The 12,717-nt window shown below is 41.1% G+C and overlaps 1 pseudogene; it reads left to right on the forward strand.

Annotated features, from left to right (window-relative positions):
- The first annotated feature begins 1,978 nt into the window (after positions 1 to 1,978).
- Positions 1,979 to 12,339, forward strand: LOC102028009 (annotated as a pseudogene).
- The last annotated feature ends 378 nt before the right edge of the window (positions 12,340 to 12,717 follow it).

Raw genomic sequence — 12,717 nt, forward strand, 5'->3', positions numbered from 1 at the left:
GATGCAGTGATTTCTAGGTGTAGCCCTGTGGCCTGCGACTGTAGCAGGATTAGTCCACTTCAGGAGGCAGGAGCAGCTACTGATCCCAGGCAGCCTGCTGTTGGACTTCTCCTCCACTGATTTGCTGTCAGGATCCTCTGCACACTTCCTGTTATTGTCCATCTTTTCTCTTTGAGTTGTCTAAGTTTGCTGTATACTCTGAATTCAGATCCTTTGGTAAGTGACTTAAAAACAGTTTCGCTGGGTCGCTAGCTTGTATTTCATGCTACTTATGGTACCTTTTGTCAGAATGAAGTATTTCATTCTAATCAACTTGCACCCCTTTTTCTTTAATGGCTGTGCTTTCTGTGTCTCTTTGGGAAATCCTTCATGATTCTAATGTCATAAACTCTGTCCTGCTGTTTTCTTTGCAGTCTGTTTCCATTTCACTACTACATTTAATCCATGAGTGCCGATTCTTGAACAGAATATTAGGAAAAACCCTCCTTTTACTTCTTGCCCACTGCTCCAGGGAGGCAGCTGATAGTAGATTTGGATAGGGGTCTCCTATGTGAAAAGCATAGCCACCCCTTGCCTAGGTCCAGACACCAGTTCCTAATTTTCCTTTGTGGAGTAGCCTATCCTTATTAGAATCCTCAGCAAGGTGCTGATCAAAGTTATAGGCTACTCTCTGCTGTTCTTTGGAGAATTAAGAGAAAGGGGCCACTCTGCATCTGGGATGAAGAGGACTGGCTGAACATTGTCCCCACCAGAATTCAAGATGCTGTATTAGCCATCCTGTGGATACTGGTGGTGTTACCAGGGTTCAGGGGAGCTGTGGACGCCTTCTGGAGGTTCTTCGCATGTTATAGTCCTGAACAAAGAATTGGTGTAGACAAGCGCAAAGGGTAGCAAGGTTTTATATTTATTGACACGTTCTTGATGGTTTGAGTCTCCAGTGGTTCATGTGTGACTGTCCCATCAAGTGGCTTGCACCACTGGTGATACATGCATGATTGTCCCATTAGGTTGTTTGTACCACCTGATGGAACTGTCCCATGCTGCCTGATTGGACAGTTGTGCATGTACGACTGGTAGTTCAGAGCCACCGGCAATGAGAAATGAATTATGGCGCTGTTGTGAATGTGTTAAAGGTAGGAATGTGCAGGACAATTAAAGTAAGACAAATATACTATGCAGGGTGAGAGTAAGCTACTGAAAGAGCTTACAGTGACAAGGTTAATGGTAGCTATCTTTTATATCTCCCATTTCTCAGGCTAATGTCAGATCTATCAAAAACCTACTTGATCTCGTGCCAGAAGAATTGAAGATAGCATTTTCTGATTGGTCTCAGCCCAGATGTGGGGCTTGGGTGCATGGATCTCTGTGATGATAGGTCATACCTGCTTGCCTGCTCATACCCTAATCTCTTGCCTGATTTCCTCATGATACATAAATCCCTATAACTCTTAATGGGTTGCTGAGGGTGTGGCATTCTGTATTTCATATAGCTACTTCTGATTGAAAAGGATTGTAGACCCCTATATGTTGGGGGGTGTGTTCTCTCCATCTACTTTGGGATGTTGTAGCTCACTGTTTGGGTTTAAAAAAAGATCTGTTAGAAGGCAATGAGAAAGGAGTTAGTGTCTATCTGTCATGAACTGTTCAGCTGCCTGGGCAATGGGGAAAAGCTTGGTAAATGTATCATGAGAGTCATGGGCTGTAGTCTGGATCAACATCTAAAAGGCCATGTCCAGGAATTGGGTCATAAGGATCTGAGGGCTCATTTGAAGTTTTTGTAATGGATAAACTTTACTATTAGGTTGAAGATGCAGGGCCTAAATAAGGAGCGGGGCAGAATATTTTTTGGTATGTCTTAAAAAGGTGGACTATGACAGATCTAGCAATTAGGGATTTTTTTGTTTGTTTGTTTGGTACCAGGAGTCAAACTCATGACCTCAGGCTTGCTAGGCAAGCACGTATGCTGCTGAGCTATATCCCCAGCCAAGATGACTGTGAGTGAGATTTTTTTACTGCCTATGGAGGAGAAAGCATGGCAAACAGGAATATTAGATTACCAAGTTCCTGAGAGCCGTAGCCCCAGAAAAATTGCCCACATTATGGATTTAATTAAAAACAGGAATCCCAGTACAAGTGCCCATTTAAGGTGTGGTGGACTAAGGGTCATCAGTGACTCTGCTTATCAGTACCCAGAGCAGTACTGGAGTCTCGTTTTTTAAAGAGCCTCAGGTCTTCCAGAGATGCACAGGAGTAGCTTTCTTTCTGGTAGTCTTTTTCCTTAGGCAGTTCAAATGGGGTTGGCTTTATCTTACAAAAATGAAGGCTGCCCTTTCTGCTTCTCTGTTAGCTTTTTGATTTCCTGAAGAGACTCTGGACATGTCTCTTTTGTGTTTCTTGCAATGAATAACAGTGACCTGCCTGGGAAGATAGTCTAGAAGTTGGAATTTCCTGCTTGTGCTTTATAGATGCTTGCTTATAAGTCAGCAAGCCCTTTTCTTTCCAGATTGCTGCATGGGCAGGTAGAAAGACATATTTGGAATCTGTGTAAATATTTAGCTTTTTGTCTTTTTCTGGTATCAGTGCTCCAATAAGTGTTACAAGCTCTGCTTTTTGGGCAGAGGTTCCTGGGGGAAGGTGTTTGGCCTCAGTGACCTGTTGTGACCAGTGACCAGCTGCATAACTTGCTTTTCAATGGGCTTGGACAAAGCCACTTTTTCCATCAGCGAATCACCACCTCAGGGTCCCTGCCTGCTTGTGTAGGTCAGGGAAATCACCTGTTCACAAGAGCAGGTAACCTCTGAGTAGGTATCAGTAAGGCAGGATTAAGAGTAGTGCAAGTCCTTAATGATAACTTCAGGGGTGTCTAGAAATCTGGCTTGGTACTTAGCTGTTCCCTGTCAACCACAAGGTACCTTTTTGTCTCAAGAGTAACTTAGACCTGATGGGGAGTCAGTACTTCTAGTTTTTGTCTGAAGTTAGTTTTGTAGCTTCTTCTCTTAGCACAGCTGTAGCAGCTGTCACCCTCCTAGGTGTTCCATTATACCATCAGTAGGATCCACGCGTTGGCTAATTAGGTCAGGGAGACCTGGTGTAGCCTCAACTGGTAAAATCCACTTTGACCCTTGCCAGAATTGGAGGATTACTCCCGATTTTACTAGTCAGTCTCTTCCTATTAAGGCAGTAGGATGCTATGGAACAATTCAAAACTCGTGGTTGAACATTTGACCTTTGAATAAACATGTCAAAGCAGGAGTAAAGGAATGCTGACTAGGCCTCCTTTTGACACCAATTATGGCTGTAGATCTAGAGGAGTATTTTCCAGAGAAGAAAGTTAAGCACTTACCAATTCATTATTTAAATACAGGATGATTAAAAATTGCATATTTTTCATTAATTTTTATAAGATAACAGGAAATACAAGTCAATTTTATCAAATTTAATACAAGAATTGACTGGTTGATATGACCCCTGCCCAAGTCACGTGTGGGACAATCAGTCTGTAAACGCCCTGCCAGCGTAACGCTCAGGTTAAACTGCAAAGTGGTTAAAGCAGAGTAAACCACTTTGTATCTGCAGTGTAAGGAATTGGATTTGCTTGTCCGTGATGTCCTGGGTTACTTGGGGTTCTGCACAGAAGACGGGGGTCCCCATGGACAGGGGCATTGTGGGTGCCCTGGGCCCCGTCAGTCCTTTTTATCAGAGTGGGAAGTGAGGGTTTTGACCGGTGCAGCCCTTCTCTGGGAGTGGGGGTGGTCAGTCCTTCAGTGCTGTGCGTCGGGCACTTGGGCTGCCTGACCCGTGCAGCAGGACCAGGCAGCAGCTTGATAGAGTCGGGTGCCCAGCGTCCAGTTGTCATGTGTTTAGAGCAGGGACTCTTTCCTTGGACAACTGGGGTGTGTTTAAAGCATTGCCAACTGTGACAGCCATAATTCTGGCCTTTTTTTCCTCAGCCCTTCTTTTTCCATCCTTGTTTAGATCTTAATTGTTGGAGACAGAAAAGGCCATGTCCAGGAATTGGGTCATAAGGATCTGAGGGCCCATGTGAAGTTTTTGTAATGGGGCTGCATGACTAGTGAGATGCTATCCCTTCAGTACCTGTCACTCCTTGGAAGATCTAGGTTTGTATATTTACAGGAAACTTCTACTAACCGGTTATGGAAGGCATCTGCATTTTCCGCTTTGCCCTGTGCAACCTCTCTCACCCTTTCATAGTTAACAAGTTTCTTAATCCATCTTTTTATCCCCATGATAAGAGCAGTTGTCATTTTTTAGTCTAGTGTTAATTAATTTGTAGTCTAATGTTAGTGTTATCTCCCCAGTTTGGTTTGAATAACAACTTCTCAGGGTGATTTCCTTTTCTCGTGGCAGCACATCATTCATCTGCATGTGTCCTGGCCTCTACAAGGGTTGTTTTTCATCTGGGGTACCGCAAATGGTCAAGAGAGATTAGAGGGCTGGGGATTTAGCTCAGTGGCAAAAGCGCCTGCCTGGTAAGCGCAAGGTCGTGAGTTCGGTTCCCGGTACCGGAGAAAAACCAAAAAAAAAAAAAAAAAAAGAGAGAGATTAGACATCTCACCACAGTAGGTCAGTAGCAAGGGTCAGAGTTTGAAAGCTATCACCAAATTTACCAGGATCTTCTGGAAATGGGACTAGCCATCTTTGCACTGTGGGGCCCCTGAGAAAGGAGCCTGGACTCACACAGTCCCAGTTCCCCTGGAACCTCTCGTAGGGGCAGGATGAGATGTGAGTGAGAAGTAGCAGCTCCCCTCTGCGTATGTGCTGTGGGGCATAGAGCTGTCTGGGGAATGTGAGGGGGCTGGGGAATACTGGGACTCTCTGGAGTGCTGCCCTCTGGTGCAGTTCTTGAGTCACTTGAAGAGAATAGCAAATCACTGGCCTGAGGTCAGGGAGACCACCCAGTATGGTGTCCATTAAACAGGTGGGAGAGACCCATATCCCCCCTGAGAGACAGCTGGGGGTCTAAGGACAGTATCATCAGCAGTATCAGTTTTCCTCTTCCTTAGAGGCCTCCTTAAATACCGATAGTTCTTGGGGCTTTCCAGAGATAGAAAGCCATAAACACCTGAACACAATGGATTTTATGCCACTTTCCTTTTTGTGAAAAAAGATCTGAAGAATAGTATTGTAATTTAGACTGCCATTTTGTACCCATTTCTCACCTTTCTTAGTTTATAGTGGACCCAAGCAGTATTGCAATAGAAGACATGTTCTTTGTTCAGATTGTTGGGGCCAAATTGTTCCAAATTTTTAAGGATACAGCCTAATGGCAAGGTTGCTGGGACCTGTAGGGTGATTCCCACGGTGTGTCATGAGGCCTCTTGACTGGCTTTGTCAATGTTCTGGGGTTTTGGGGTGCTGTGGACTTCCTTTAGAGATTTTTTCCAGGCCCTGAACAAAGAGTTGGTCAAGATGAGTGCAAAAGGTAGCAACATGTTAGATTTATTAAAGGTAGGAAAAGATGCTCTGCTGAGTAAATGTGGGCCAATTATAGTAGAAAAAGAAGTACACTCTGGAGGATAAGACCAGCCTCCAAAAAAGCTTAGTGTCCATTTGGCTTTATTCTTAACTCATTGTTAATTTAGGCAAAGAAACTACATGTCTTAAACATGATTAATATGATTACTGGAGTATGTCTACAAATTCTAACTTAACGGAGCTCTAAAAATGTTGTTAGCTTTATGAACTTAACAGTGAGTCTGCCTTTTGATCTTCATTTAGTCATTTAAAGTAGCATATTTTTAATTTTATAAATTGAGGTGATCTCATACTACAGCTAGATAGAATTTTGCAAATGTAAGAGCCAAAGATTTAAGAGTTGAGGACTTTTAGGGATCATGTGGTATCTGTTTTTTTCTCTCTATATCCATATGCCTGGTACTGTTTTAATTTTGAGGATTTATGGAGTTTATGGTCTTGTTTGGAAAGGAAGTCATGAAGAAACTAACTTTTTTCCTGAGAGAGCATCTTGATGCGTAGTCTAGGCTGGCCTTGAACTTGCTATGTTGCCTAGGCTGGCCTCAAACTCGAGATGCTCTGCTTCAGCCTGCGCAACGTTGGGAATAAAGGCAGGTGCATCCATGCCTTTATTTAAAGATTCTTTGCTTTATTTTGGTGGCTCTTAAAATGCTCAAAAGAAAAATAATTTGGTTCCTTATATGCCAGACAGGAAATGAGCTCCAAAGCAGGAAGAGGTGCTGGAGGAGTAAACTGGACAGCAGCGCCTCTCAGAATTCTCTGTGTGTACGGATGGTCTTAGGGTTTGTTAAAATGCTGATTCTCATTCAAGTGGGTCTAGGAAGGATCTGCAGTTCTGTTTTTCTAATAGGCTAACAGGTGTTGCTGATGCTACCGGTCTGTGAATCACACTCTGAGTAGCGAGGATGATTCCCTATATAATTAAGAGAAATAAGCATATCCTACTGTAATTTTGAGACGTGTTGTTTGGAGCTAGCAGCCTAGGCTTGGAATTGTGAGCTGCAGATCACACTTGAGCTTGGTGAAATAAATAATTAAATTGTCTAATAAAAGAGCTGTTAATGTTCATATGTTAAGAAGGGATGTTAAGAAAAGTAATCCACCTATTTTTCAAATAGCATTCACAACTGAAGTTGGATGGTGAATGGGTCTGAAACCTTTGAAAAGGTACTGGGGCTGACATGCTGAATCTTGGAGGGAAAGAGAGAAGGATCTTCAGGTATAATAAAAGTAAGTATCTAGTCAGATAATTAGAATTTATAAGAGTTAAGTATTGACTAGGATGACTTAGCTCTCCATTGAGAATGTTTCCCTCACTCCATACTTACTGGCATAGTGATTCGAGTAAGAAAATAAGAGTTAGTATGTTTTCTTCTTTTTTTAAACAAAAGTTTTTATAGCGTATTCTGTGTGGAGAGTATGTCAGTAATCTTTGTTTTACAGGTCTGATAAAAGCTTAAATGTTGTGCTAAGTTGCTTTTCTTTGAGCTGTTCCCCAAGTGGCAGCTACTCGGAGTATAAACAATCTGGGTGTTATTCCCTCATTGCCACAGAATTAGTAAAAGACTCTTAATCTTGGAGGTGGTATAAAATGTTATGGTGAATATTGAACATTTATCCATAGGGGAAAGTTTGGCAAGCCTGATCTTTGAGTCAGCAGCCATTTATTTGGTTGGGTGTTTCCAACTGTGTTTTTAGAAATTTAGTTTTTTGTTTCCCTTTTGGTACTATTTTAGGAATAATTTTAATATCTCTTTAATATAGCACCTCTGATCATATGATACTGAGTAATTAACACTCATAATTTCTGTCTCCTTGCCTAGTGCCATTGGAAAATTGGTTTCTTTGAAAGGAGTTACAAGACAGTACGGAGTCTTCATTTATTGTGCTGTCGTGGAGGCAGGAAGATGTGAAATGCACTCCTAGAAGATTGTGAAATGTAATTTTAGAACTTTAAATGTTGCTTTAATTATCGACTTTGGTCAAACAGGTGTCAGGTGTTTTCTCTTGTAAAGTGGTCTCTTATATTTGTTACACCTATCGTTACTTCTAGTTTTGTTAGTGTTTGGTTCTCTTTTATAACACAACTGTTAAAATTGAAAGTCAGACCTCAAAAATATTAGTGTTTTCAAGAATCAGGCCAGTGAACAGATGAACTGAAACACATTGTTGGCTAAAAATACATTTTGCAAATTACATCTGAAGTTGTTTTATAAGTTCGTCTATTGGAAATGAAATCCAGCTGTTACTTTTTTTTTCAAATGTCATTATATGAATGTAGATGGGTGTGCCAAACAAACTGTTACTGTCTCGCAGTTGTTAACTCATCTTTCCTTTACGACCATAGCAGTCTTTGCTATATACTCTGAAAACTAAAGGTAGTAATACCTGGAATTAGAGTAAAAGAAAAAGAAATTACAGATAAATCTAATACTGGAATATTTAATTCTTTATTTTTTCATTTTTTGTGGTGCTGAGGATTGAGCCTTACACATATTAGGCAGGAGCTCTACCCCTAAGCTATATCTCCAGCCCCACATGGGAATATTTAAAGGTAAAACAGTAAAATGATGGTGTGACTGTTTCCTCCCCTGTGGTAGGAATTTGAACGTGAGCCTCTTGTGTGCTAGGGCGGTGTTCTGCCACTGAGCTAAGGTGTGACTACTTAGTGCCATATCACCCACGCTGAAGGATCTTTGAGGGCAAAGACTATACTATGTGTTTGTGTTTAGCACACATGATATCTCTTTGTTGTATGAAAAAAGAAAATCATTTGGAGCAAATGCCCTAATTCTGGTAAAATCTGATTTTTAAAAACAAAGTTGTTTAGTTAAAAACTTCAAAAAAGAGGCACCTTATTTAGCATAAAGTAGCTTGATTTATTATTTTTTTTAATCTCAGCTCTAACATTTAGTAGTTTTGTGGTCTTGGAGAGTAGTTGGCTTTTCTGTGCCATGGGTCTCCTAGTTGTAATGGAGAGTAGTGATACAGTAGTCCATTTTGTAAGGGGCATTCTATCCCCTCAATCTTTGTCACATGATTGGATTTAGGAAGAAAGAACTTGTATAGCTAGGACCTGAATCCACATTGTCCAACTCCATTTTTAATGAAAGCTATGCATTTACTTCTGTGTACCTTAACGGACTCCATCAATCCAGTTATAGAAACAGAATTATAAGTATTTGAAATTGAAAGGAAGTGTTTGAATTTAGGATTTCCTTTCCTTGAAAATTTCAGATTTGGGGCTTAAGCAACTTCTTCCAAAGAAGAGTACCAGCAGAGCTGCTGTTGCAACCCAAGATCTTGATTCATATATGTAGACTGGAATATTGGTGGGGCAGCAATCCTCAGACACCTCACTTAGGATAGGTAAGTGAGAGAGAGAGCTGAGGATAAGAAAAGTAGATCGTTAGTTTTTCCTGTTTTTGCTTGAATAAAAAATAGTCGACTACCTTTAAAAATGTAATGCTTTATCTTGGTAAAAACATTTGTAATCTGAGTAGGGAAAAGCATTTTCCTGATGTAATACGTGTCAAAATGTAAGTAAGTTGTTTTTCTTTTTGTGCATGTCTAAGTTGTAGTTATGAACTTGTATTATTGTTTCATAATAAACTCTTCCAGATTCAGTAGCTTAAAACATAATCATTGCCAGGTACATACCTGTAATTTCAACTGTCAGGAGCCTGAAGCAGGAGGATCAAAAAGTTGGAGTTAAGGCCAGCGGAGGTTACAAAGGGAGTTCCAAACTAGCCTACTTACAGAGGGAGAACCTAACTAAAAAAAAAAAAAAAAAAAAAAGATTTACTCCGCTTGTGTGTGTTCAGTTTGGTCAAGGTCTTGGTGAGAATGCTGTCTCTGTGATAACATGTGGCATGAGGTGGGGTGTCTGGAAAGGTGGGGATGACTCAATGGCTGAGAACTGGAATCATTTGAAGGCTTATTCACTCACATTTCTGGTAGTTAATTCTGGCTGTTGGCACAACTTCAGTCTGGGCTGCTGGCCAGAACACCTACAGGACATCTCTCCTTGTGGCTGTTTGGCTTCTTCACAGCTTGGTGGCTGGGTGCCAAGACAGCCTGCTAACAAAGGAGGACAGAGGTGCATGGCATATTGGACTTAGCTCTGGACGTCACATGGTGTTGCTTTGTTCTATTGGTTGAAGTAGTTATAAAGGCTTGTCCAGGTTTGGATAAGACCTTACCACTTGAAGCAAGAAATATCAACATCACATATGAGATGGAATCTACTGTAGCCAGGCATCTTTAGAAAATATAATCTATCACACTTCGTATTACTCTTAAGGTAAAGAATATAAAATATGGGTAATATGTGAAACTGGGAATATTTGCAGGAAATTATGGTGTGAAAGTCCAAAAATGAATTTGTCTTCTTGTCTAGTACAGTATGATTTTTAAAATAAGGTGCTGTGATGGACAGTGCCCAAGAGTTGACTACCAACAGAGTTGAAGAGACAGGGGAGTCAGATGAGATGACCTCTCCTCCCTGGACCCGGGGACTGCAGACACTGACGCAGTCTCGGAGGAGCCGATGGAGACGGAGCTGGGACTTGAGAAGCTGTAGCAGAGGAGGGTAAGCTCGAGAGTCAGCAGCAGGTAGGGCAGACATGTTGTTACTTGGTCCTGCTGCCAAAATCTGAAAATAGAGACCAAAAAAAAGAAAAAGAAAAAGCAGAAGGTGGATGAAGATGAGATTCAGAAGGTGCAAATCCTGTTTTCTTCTTTTTCGGAGGAGCAGCTGAACCGCTATGAAATGTATCACTGGTCAGCTTTCCCTAAGGCAGCCATTAAAAGGCTGATCCAGTCCCTCATTGGCGCCCTGTGTCCCAGAACGTTGTCATTGCTGTGTCAGGTATATCCGGAGTTTTTGTTGGGGAGGTGGGAGAAGCAGCATTGGATGTGTGTGAGAAGTGGGGAGAAACGCCACCGCTGCAACCCAGACATACAAAGAATGCTGTTCGAAGGCTAAAGTCAAAGGGGCAAATCCCCAACTTGAAGCACAAAAAAATCACCTCCTAGACGAAGCCCCATAAGGCCTGCTACTGACAGAGGGAATTCTGGTTCTGGATTCCCTCTTCCACGAGACCTTCTGAACTGGTGCTTTGGCGTTGCAGCCCTCCAGGGATTTTGTGATGATTTAAATGCCACACCTAGGAGCCATGCAGCCTGTTTCACCCTTGCCTTGACTGAACTTTGGGACCTCATAGGCCATTTTGAGATACCTGGCTGTCTCTGGCTAGTTGGAAGAAGAAAGGGCCATATGGGAATCTTCAGCATTTTCTTGGCAGGGGCGCCGCTTTGGAGAGAAAAATCTTTCCAAGAGAACTTTCACATTGAAGCCTAAAGTACCAAGACTTGGGCTGTTTCTTGCATTCTGGTTTTAAGTACATGAAACCACCAGAAACTTTTGACTTGCGGTACTCTACCATGAAGTATGTGGTGATATAACGGCAGGAGTGGAATAATTTGTGCGTGCTACCATTTAAGATTCTCCTGTGGATTTTGGTGACTGATCATCAGACTTTGTACTTGTAATCATTTTGTGTCTAGGTAGTTGGAATGGGTAGAATTTCACCTTTTTTGTGTGTGTGTGTCCAAATAAGACTAGCTTTGGCTTTTTGTAAAATAAAAATAACAAATAAGATAAATAAAATCAATTTTGAATTCTATTTTGTGTCAACAAAGCAGTATAATACTGTAATCAAAATAGATAAAAGTTTATAAACAAGATAAAAAATAAGATTTGTAGCTTGAGGGGTTTTTTTTTGAGACTATACTAGTTATTTTAAAGTCTTGTCTTTCCTCCCTTACTTTAATAATTTGAGATTTATTTGGGAAATTGGTTTCCAATAAAAATTTAAGAAACTGTTGCTGGCCGTTGTTTAGTTTGTCTGTCCTTGTTTCTTCTACTTTTTTTGTTTGTAGTGTAGGCTGGCTTTGAACTGGAGGTGATCCTCCTGCCCTCAGCCTCCTGAGTGCTGGGATCCTGAGTGTGTACCACTACACCCGGCTCCTGGCTTCTTTTAAGGAAAACTATATAATCTTCTTTAGATTTGTATAATCTTACCTGCTAAACTTCTGGAAAGTTAAAAATTTTTCAGTGGAATAAGAAAACTTGTACAGTTGTAGAATATTTGGTTGTCTTTTTGATCACATTTACCAATTATATAGATTGCCTGTAAAAGCTAATATTCAATTTCTGGATGTAATAGTATAATTTTTAGATAATTCTGTAAGCATTACAGGGACTATAGATCCATTCACAGTAACTGGGAAATACGCTGTAGAAAGCACCTAATCTCTCATACCCAGAAAATTTCGTGCTGTCTGCTTTCTTATTCACGGGTGATTTAAGTCAGTGAGGCTAATTCAACTTGAGTTGGTTTCACATGATTTCCCCACTACCCAAAGGTAGGTAGATAGTCATTGTACAATAGAAAAATACCTGAATCAACTATTGTGACAATAGGGAGAATAAAAAATTTGCTGTCAACCGTGGATGTGGTTTCTGTGAACTATATTTTTTCATTCAAAAAGTGCAGTACTTGGGAAAGCTGTTTTCTTCTCTCTCTCCTACTCTTTTCCTCTCCCCCTTCCTTTTTAAGGTTGATATTCTATTGTGTGTTTATACCAGATTCTGTTTATCCCCTGATGGACACTTGGGCTTCTTTTACTTTTTGGCTATTGGGAATAATGCTGCTGTAAAATACTGTGTCTGAGTTCCTGCTTTTAGTTCTTTTGGACATATCGCCAGAAGTACATTGGGTCCCCTGAGAATTATATTTTCAGTTTTTTCCCCCATAGTACTGGGGATTGAAACCCAGGGAGCACTGAACTACATCCCCAGCTGTTTTTATTTTTGTGGGGTGAGTTCTTGCTAAGTTGCCAGGCTGGTCTTTCACTTGCGGTGCTACTGCCTCAGCCTCCTGAATAGCTGATTGCAGGTATAAACCACCATGCCAGGCTATTTTCAAACATGAAGAACTGCCATACTGATAGTGCACCATTTTATATTCACATCAGTGCACAAGAGTTGCAGTTCTCTACATCCACAATACTTGCTATTTTCTGGTTTTGTTATATTTCTGGAGTTGAATATTGAACCTGGGGCCTCACGCATGCTAAGCATGTGCTCTACCACCACACTGTATCTACAGTGCCTTCTGTTTTCGCTTTTGATAGTGGCCACTCTATTGTGTATGA

Source organism: Chinchilla lanigera, unplaced genomic scaffold (assembly GCF_000276665.1).
Source record: "Chinchilla lanigera isolate Chin_1 unplaced genomic scaffold, ChiLan1.0 scaffold00122, whole genome shotgun sequence".
NCBI classification, from domain to species: Eukaryota; Metazoa; Chordata; class Mammalia; order Rodentia; family Chinchillidae; genus Chinchilla; species Chinchilla lanigera.